The sequence below is a fragment of the Cupressus sempervirens genome, chromosome 10 (genome assembly GCF_028749045.1).
Source record: "Cupressus sempervirens isolate cs-2001-9-10 chromosome 10, ASM2874904v1, whole genome shotgun sequence".
NCBI lineage: Eukaryota > Viridiplantae > Streptophyta > Pinopsida > Cupressales > Cupressaceae > Cupressus > Cupressus sempervirens.
The window spans coordinates 185,170,325-185,178,247 of record NC_143127.1 but is presented as its reverse complement, the minus strand read 5'-3'; positions in this window follow the sequence as shown (position 1 = coordinate 185,178,247).

Sequence of the window (7,923 nt, the reverse complement as noted above, 5' to 3'; positions counted from 1 at the left end):
CTTTGGATTTTATTGATTTATGTCTCATTGTAATCATCTTTAATATAATTGTCAATCCAGATAGGTGGTTGATTCTAAAGCTTTGTTCTCAGGTGTATTTTTTTCATTAGAAAGGGATATAAACTATTTGTGTTTTATTTTTAGTTGTAGTGTGTGGATGTAGAGGAATGGGTTGTGTACCAATTTGTCATATTCATTTATCCTTGTATTTACATCTTTCACATCCATTCCATGTTTATGAATAGATGTTTGTGTTCCTTTCATGCTTTTGGGTTAAATATATTTTGTTTGTAGTTTAGTTGATTCATTGCAAATCTTGCATAGGGAGTTGTAACAAGATAATTTAGAGGGAGATTATGTATTCCAATTACAAAGTGACCCAATTGTTAGTAGAAGAATCTTGTCTTCTTAATTGGGCATTCAAGAGTCACTTTTAAGGTTGCTTTTATAAAAGATAAATCTTTTTACTAACAATTTTTTGGCGACTCTACTTGGGATTCAGAATTGAAGATTAGTATTATATATATATATATATATATATATATATATATATATATATATATATATATATATATATATATATATATATATCCTCGGCCTTTCTTGAAATATCTATGCATGTACAGGATTGGCGACTCTACTATTTTAATTTGTAAAATCTTTTGATTGAAGAAGTTTGGTTGCATGTTATGGCTTTGGTTGTAGTGTAGCCATGAGGGGCTTGTATTGGGCATTTTTCTCTATCTCAATATTTATCTTTACCCAGAGGGTTAAGAGAAATCATCCCTAAATTTGTTGGAGATGAAACGCATGACCCAGATGATCACATCAGAGTGGTTGCAATCTCATGCAAGATTCTTGGTGTGTAAGAAGAGGATGTCTTTGTGAGGTTATTTGTTGGAAAAGGTTGTTGATTTTTCTGTAATTTGCAACATGGTTGTATTACTTGTTGGAGTGATCTAGAGGTAAATTTCTTGAAAGATTCAAAGCCACTATTGATGTTGGCAAGGTGTGTAATTTCTTTCATATTCAAGTGAAAAGGGTGAATTTATGAGGGATTTTATTGACAAATTTAATAGATATCTTGGAAAGGGATATTTTAAAGCAACCTTAAAAGTGAAGATATTTTATTGATAGATGGTTGATTCTAAAGCTTTGTTCTCAGGTGTATTTTTTCATTAGAAAGGAATATAAACTCTTTGTGTTTTATTTTTAGTTGTAGTGTGTGGATGTAGAGGAATGGGTTGTGTACCAGTTTGTCATATTCATTTATCCTTGTATTTACATCTTTCACATCCATTCCATGTTTATGAATAGATGTTTGTGTTCCTTTCATGCTTTTGGGTTAAATATATTTCGTTTGTAGTTTAGTTGATTCATTACAAATCTTGCACAAGGAGTTGTACCAAAATAATTTAGAGGGATAATATGTATTTCAATTGCAAAGTGATCCAACTGTTAGTAGAAGAATCTTGTCTTTTTAATTGGGCATTCAAGAGTCACTTTTAAGGTTTCTTTCATAAAAGATAAATCTTTTTACTAACAAATTTTTGGCGACTCTACTTGGGATTCAGAATCGAAGATTAGTATTATATATATATATTTATTTATTTATTTATTTATCCTCGGCCTTTCTTGAAACATCTATGCATGTGCAAGATTGGTGACTCTACTATTTTAATTTGTAAAATCCTTTGATTGAAGAAGTTTGGCTACATGTTATGGCTTTAGTTGTAGTGCAGCCACAAGGGGCTCATATTGGACCTTTTCCTCTATCTCAATATTTATCTTTACCCAAAGGGTTAAGAGAAATCATCCCTAAATTTGTTGGAGATGAAACACATGACCCAGATGATCACATCAGAGCGGTTGCAATCACATGCAAGATTCTTGGTGTGAAAGAAGAGGATGTCTTTGTGAGGTTATTTGTTGGAAGCTTCATTTGAAAAGTTGCTGATTGGTTCTATAATTTTCAACATGGTTGTATTACTTGTTGGAGTGATCTAGAGGTAAATTTCTTGAAAGATTCAAAGCCACTATTGATGTTGGCAAGTTGTGTAATTTCTTTCATAGTCAAGTGAAAAAGGGTGAATTTATGAGGGATTTTATTGACAAATTTAATAGATATCTTGGAAAAAATTCTCAAACCCATCAACCCACTGAAAATAATCAATTGTGCATTTTTATCACTACAAAGAAAATTGAAATTAAATTCCAGTTAAAGTATCAGAAGGTGCAAAATATAAGAGATGCTAAAAAAGAAGCTATCAAAATAGATGGTGTTATTCTATTAATTGAAATGAAATATAGTAGTACAAACCATGTAAAGGTACTACAATCTAAAACCTTTTTTTTTAATAAATAAATAAATTTCCAAGAAGAGGCCTTTACAAAATAGGACTATAATGAAAGAAGAAAAGACATATTTTCCCATTTCTTCTCATCATCAATATTTAGCCATTTTTAATGAAGGAGACTTCTAAATACCTTTACATTTAAAGAAGTTCTCCTCACATTATAGGAGCTTATCATTTACATATTGAATATGATGATGAACATGCCTTGTAATTGGCCAATTCAATAAATTGCTTTGATACACCTCCTTCTAAGTAGGAAGTCGATGGTGAGAAATAAAATGAATCTAATATATATGAGACTTCTAATGCAAACCCACCAAATAATGTTATCCAAGAAATGTTGCAACCTCTCGAAAACCAAGCATTGGTGAGAAATATTGATGAAGAGTCCACAAGTTTAGAGGGTAAAAGAGCATTCATGATAAATTTAGAGATGGATGATGATCAAATTATTGAAATATTGTAGCCCTAAGAATCAACAACCTTCTCTGATTATACTCCATTATTTGAGAAAAAGGACAGTGAAAAGTTTTCGACATTTGTTGGGCAAGAAGATCCAAGAGGGAAAGATTTAGGTATTGCATTTCCCAATGCATTGATCTTAGACAAAGACTTTTTATATTTAACTGCAACAAAACATGAAGAAGTTATTTTAGTTATATTGACCCAATGCTAGATGAGGCATATTCTTGTTATAATGATGATCCAAGTGCTACAATTCCTCTAAAATATGAAGGAGTAATAAAAGATGACAACAATAATGTAGTGTGTACTTTGGAAATGTTTGAATACTCTTTCTTTTAGCAAAGAAATTATAATGATTTGGAAAGTCTTGTGTGAAAGGCTCATGAAAAACCTAAAGTTTACAATGAATCTTAGTTGTTTGGGCATGATGTTTGGCTTATAAAGTTCCTACACAAAATCAACTTGATATTCAGTATTGAAGAAGTTTCTAGAGAATACTATTTTTAGGTAGTCCACTAAGGTACAATCCATTTCTTAGGAAAGGCTCCTACTTCTCTTAGACAATGGGTGCATTTATGTGAGTATTTCTTTCTTCTAGTTCTCATGGTGGGAGTTTCTTGCCTATGTGTATATTTGTAAGTACATCCTTGCTTTGCAAGATTTTGGTGCACCTAGATTAATCTTTTTGTTTCAACTTCTTTTAACTTATTGTTAGTCTAGGTCTTTTAGCTTGTAGTTGCCCTACTCCCCTCAACCCATCTACAAGAAACTCCTCGTGCTCCCACTCTTTGTGACACTATTGCCAAATGGTTTTAGGAACTTATCCTTTAACCAAATATTTTTGGAAGTTATCTTCTTTTGCAAGAAAATCATCCCCATAGTAGAGCCATGTTATCCCACATATAGACCCTTATTTAAAAAAAATTATAACCCAATTACTTTTCTTATTCGTAATGGCATGAAATCAAGTATGTGGGTTTTCTTAATGATATTTTGCAAGAGGAAATCATTTCAAAGATAATTATATTCAATTTGAACCAAGTTTAGATAGGTTCAAAAGGTTCCAAAAGTCCATCGAGTTCATCAAGTTGAGATATAGCCAGGTTCAGTACAAAACTTTAGAGGTTTAGAGTTCAGGTTCAAACTACAAGTTCATTGGTTTAGATAGATTCAAATAAGTTCAAAATGGTTTGACACATTTGGGAAAATACATGCAAGTACATTATGGTTCAATATGGCTCCATAAAGTTCAAACTAGTTCATCAGCTCAAACCAATTCAAATAGGTTCAAAGGGTTCAATCGCATTCAACAAGTTCAAGGTTCAAAATTTAAAATTTCATATCCACTAGTTTAGAAGTGCATATTCAAGTTTAGATTCAAAATCCCAATATGACTCAAGATCCCCAAACCATGAATGTAATTCAAAATTATCAAGGTTAAAAAAATTAGGTTCACAAATTCAACAAGTTTGAAGGTTCAAAATGTGCAGGTTCAACCTCACAGGTTCAAATTGTTCAATTTCAATAAAAAACTACATATTTTTTTTAAACTTAAAAAATGGATCATATTGTGGGGGTAATAAATTTTAATCCAACTATTGGATCGAGCATTTTTTTGGATATATTTTATTAATCCTAGTTCTCTAAATCCTCTCCAAAGAGCGAGTTTGTCCATATTCTTTATGGATCAAAAGTTATGGATGTCAGAGTGGAGTACTATCAAAACTATTGATGACAATTATGAAATGCTGACATCACTTCATCACTAGAATGTGCCACATCTCCAAATCTTCTTATAAACATTATAAATTGATATTTATAAACTATTAGTTATAATATTTATAAATTCTCAATTTTATAAAAAGGGAAGGGATAAAGGAAAGGAACCATGAATAGTGATCAAGGGAAAGTCTGATTTAATTAATAATATTTTTCAAGATTCAGTTATGAAACTAAATGAGGTTCTTGTAGAGTCTATTTAGTGGGAGAAATTTTCAAGAGAAAGGGGTCTAGATTCTTTCTCTAAAGAACTTTGTACTATAGGAAGGGAGTGGGTTCTCATCTTCAGTGTTGTAATAATGGTAGATGGGAAATTATAAACTTTCTTCATTTTTAGTTTAGATTTTCTTGTGAATAAGAATGATAGTCTTTGGACTATTATATTTTATTAGAGAACAAAAGCAATAGATTTCAGATCTTTGTATTTAAATATATTCATTTGATATGTGTTGTTCTTTGTACCAATTTGGTTATCTCTGATAAACTTTACACAATAAATTGTATTTGTGCATGTAAGGAAAACTTTGAGTTTCATGTATCACACAATCTGAAATAAATCATTTTGATCTTTTCCCTTAAAATGGTGATTGCGTATATTTAATTAAGAATGTTTAGTTGTTAGTTCATATATGCTCATTAGTAAATTCTCTCATCTATCTTATGTCAATGGACAGATGCTAGCTTTCCTTATGTGCCTTCAAATTAAAGGCACACCATCAACATCATTCATTGAATATCCTTTGAGGGAGATGCACCTCTATAAAATTCAAAGTGAAGTGATCATTGTACACTTACCAAACGGTTGTGTCTGATTTGTCTCAATGAGAGTGTAATAAAGTTAAGATTGCAAGCAATTGTAAAGAAGGAAAATTTGTTCACTAACAAAATCCTTGATAGAGAACTCCTTGACCTCCTTTATGACCTTCATCTTGTCGTGGAAAGAAGATATTGTTTCTTTGGATCTATGATCGGGATTTTCTTTGTTCTCCATAAATTTGATATAAATACACTTGATATCATTATCCATGATTTCTTTGAGGCACTCTAATTCCTTGAGGATTTATATTGATTCATCCATACTTTGCTCATGATATCATTTTCCCCTTCAACATTAGCTCTAGCTACAAACACGAGATGATCATCTATACCAAAAATAGGCTTTTCAGTCAAGAATTTTATCACACCATAAGGTTCTATTTGGTTGCAGGAATTGGGTGAGAATAGGAAAATCTAAATACCCACATTTGCCAATTTTCCATTTGTCTGCAAAATAGAAAATTGGAATTAGAATTTGCCTATCCTAATTTGACCCCAAAATGAGCATAGTGGAATTCCTAAAAAAGGATGGAATAAGAATAGTTTATTCTTATTCCAATTTTTAATAAACGCAATTTGATGGCTTGTCGGGTCCGTGACTTTTTCATTTAATTTTATTTTGCCACTCAAATGCATTTTTGGACTATTTTCTCCATTCATCATAAGATATGTGTTTTTTTTAAATGACAAAAAAGACTAATATCAGATTTGATATCTTTTCTAAACTTTCATAAAATTATCTTTACAAATAAATCTTGTGTTTAGTCTTATAATGAAAATTATGTTGAAAGATCATTTAAATATCATATTAATGATCTCGACTTATTTGTATTTTTTATTTTTCTTTAATATATTTAAAAATTAAATGGTTTTAGTTTTGATCTTATACTCATTAAAATAATTTGATTTAATTTAGAATTAAATTTATAATATACAATATAATATATCTTTTGAATATTGCTTAATTTCAAAGGTTGTGGTATATTCACTTATAGAGTCAATTTAAAAAATAAAATAAAAGCTAATTAAAATAATTTGGCTTTTTAAAAAATAAATAAAACACCAATTTTTATAAATAAAACATCTTGTTTAGTTAAAATGCTACCAAACTAAAAATAATAATTTAATTATTAAAATTTTAAAACAAAACTTATTCCAATTCCTATTTCAATTGTTGCAACCAAACATAGAATATGCAATATTTCAACTCCTCTTCCAAGTAAACCAAATAGGTCCAAATGATATTTTAGAACTTATTTAAGAATGCACGAATACCAGAATAGAGCTTATTCCAACATAGATGAATGCAACATTCAACAATTCTTGCAACCAAATGGACCCTAAGATTAGTGTAGTGCCTTGCCCAGAGATCCTTGGATACAAGGATAAAAATAGATTGACATATTATTTTTTAAAGGTAAAGAATAAACTCGTGCAACTACAAACATAAGATCAAAAAGATCACAACAAAAGATTAATACCAATCGCCAAAGATCCCCAAGCATTCATCGCTTACAACATATTCATTTTAAAACATAGTGCAAAAATTTCTAAATGACTAAAAACATAGGAGTTTATTCCAACTAACACAATGGGAAACCTAGAGTATAAGTTCCCAATAACACTTGATATAAGATATGTTATGATCTAGGAAGATACATGACCTAAAAGGGTATCCCAAACCATAATTCAACTTTTTGACATGTATACACTTTCATTGATTTCCATACAACCAAATAACTTGTCAGGCTTCTATGATTCAGGACTTGCTCCTAGACAAGTTTTCCCCATGAGTCGTATGAGTTACCTTCTAGGCTTGTATGAGTTAGCAAAGGTGCGTACAAGCCTTTGCATCCTTTTATGTATGAATGTATGTCTCGTATAAGAATTTTTAGTCACATTCAACCTCAAGATGATAGTAGTGCCCAAAGTCAAAATGAAAGCAAGAAATAAAGGAGAACCTCCATTCCAACGAGTACTAGATCCACATAAATCAAGGAGTGATCACTTGAGAGAATATAAATAAAACTAGATATCAAGATATTTTGAAATACGGATCATATACAACATATAACTATCTAAAGTAACATCCTCATTAAATAGCATGTACATAAGAAATAACACAATGGAGGGAAAGTACAAGTATAAGATGTAACCAAACTAAATCAACCTTTCACATTTCCTATCAATCTTAATGAGACCATGAGACGTCAAGGATCCTAACTATACCCTTGAGCATGTAATCTTATTTTCCAACAAGATCATTGATGTTACCTTATGACTTCCATCTTACGAAGAACTATCATATATACCATCAATGAAACATGAAATATCCAACATGTTAAGCTATCAATCACATTGTTAATCCATAATAGTGGTAACAAACATCAACTAAGAAATAAGATCTAACATCATGATAAAGGAATGCAACAAGTAAACATAAAAATAACCATCTAAAACATGATATCAATGCATCCAAGGTAAAATAGAAAATCACAAGAAAACA